A 2,095-nucleotide genomic window follows, 5' to 3' on the forward strand; every position below is an offset into this window, starting at 1 on the left:
AGATGATGAGCTTAAACTTTATGACCGGTAAGGTTCTGTCCTCACAGTTAGCACCCATGCCCCGTGGGTGGTGAGTGTGTATTTTCCTCGCTCCGTTCTGTATGAACAAAGCCCCTGTGAAGAAGAGAAGTGCTGAGGCCATCTCTGAGGAGCACACCTTCATGGCCTCACCTGTGGATAGCCAGGACGTTGTCTTGCGGCAGGCTAGCAAGGGAGACTACTATTCATGTGAAGAAGGTAAAACTTCTTGTTGGTGGAGCGGAGAAGTTTTGGCTCCCTGCTGCCATTTGACCTGACCAAACAAAGGGTCAACCTCCGCATCCCCCCCCCCCCCGGCTGCCTCCGCCGCTGCGGACTCGCACCGAGAAAAACGTACCTTTAAAGGTACGTTTTGCTCGGTGCGGTTATCGCTCAACAATGTTTTTGAGGGACTGTTTTGCTTCGAGCGACTGACGCTTAAGTCGCGAACGATCATCGTTGGCCCCAAATAGCCGCACGACTAGGGGGTGAATATAATCGCAGTCGCAAGCGATCATTTGACTTGGAAGGGGTGTGTCATCATGGCTCCCAGGTTTTCCGATGAAGAGGATGAGTTCCTTGTGGAGGAAGTTGCAAAACATCTCTCGTTGTGGCAACTCTCACATCCCAAATACAAGGACCAACGGCTAAAGGGGGGTTTACACTTGGCAATTTTCGGGAGGAATATTGCCGAAACGTGTTGCCGATAGCATTTTGGGTCTCGGTCTGAGACTGAGAGCGCTACTCGCAGCTAGCCGACCGTGTTGGTCTTGTATTGCCGCTATTGCCGACTCGCAGCAATATAAACAAACATATCGGCACCCAGAGAAGCATCCCTGATGAATACAGACTTCATTTGGAGTCGGGAGGCCGAGGTGGCCTTGCTGGAGCAAGCGAGGGAGGTGAAACATTTGTGGGACCCACAAGACGAGGTTTGCAAGAAGCATAGTCTTCGAAAATACGCTTTCCAGAGAGTGGCTGATTCACTGAAGGAGATGTGTATCCTCCTTCATGATAAGAGGAGTCACAATCCGTAGCAGCTCTTGATACTGTTCCTTTGCAAGGCGTATCCATTGTCGCAGGGTCTCGGAGTCTTCCATGCGAAGTTCGGCCAGAAGAGTATGGTACACACTCTTCGTTTCCCGTCTTTTCAGCCACGAGCGCATCCACAGACGTTTCCTTTTTCCTGCCATCGTCAATTCATGTAAAAAAAGAACAGCCATCGCTGCCTCTTCATCGCTGGAGGAAGAATCAGGACCGAAAAAGTTTTTGCGGAGAGCCATCTTGTTGGTTTGTTTACGTCCTGCCAGCTGATGCTCTCGGCAATATCTCCCCAGTAGTGTGAACGTACTTGCTCCCGAGAGCATCCAGCCGGAATTGTCGGCAGCATGTTTCGGCAATATTGCCTCCCGAAAATTGCCAAGTGTAAATCCCCCTTAAAAGGCAACGTTTGGGCAGAAGTTGCCGATAAAGTTGGAAAACCACGTGAGTTTGATTTTTTTTTCTCCAGTACATTTGGAAAATAACTTCTTCATCTTCCATCTCTTCAGCTAGACATCTAATTAACCACCTTCTTTTTCGACTCAGTTTGCTGAAAGCCATTTTCTCGCGACACTATACCTTCTTTGAGACACTTTCGTCACGTGATTGCTGTCTCGTCGAAAATCGCACAGACACTGGCGCTTGAAGCAAAATGGTACACCCACTACTATCGTGGAGCGATAATCTTTGATCGCACCGAGCAAAACGTACCTTCAAGGTACGTTTTGCTCGGTGCGATTATTGCTCAACGATGATCGTTCATGGCTCAACGATGATCGTCAAACGAATGTCTAGAGCACTAAATTAATGTTTTTGAGGGATTATTTTGCTTCGAGCGACTGACGCTACAGTCGCGAATGATCATCGTTGGCCCCAAATAACCGCGCGGCTAAGGGGGGAATATAATCGCAGTCGCAACGATCATTTGACTTGGAAGGGGTGTGTCATTATGGCTCCCAGGTTTTCCGATGAAGAGGATGAGATCCTTGTGGAAGAAGTTGCAATCCTTCAGGAAGTCAACAAACAGATCACGCAG

Source organism: Portunus trituberculatus, chromosome 38, assembly GCF_017591435.1.
Source record: "Portunus trituberculatus isolate SZX2019 chromosome 38, ASM1759143v1, whole genome shotgun sequence".
NCBI lineage: Eukaryota > Metazoa > Arthropoda > Malacostraca > Decapoda > Portunidae > Portunus > Portunus trituberculatus.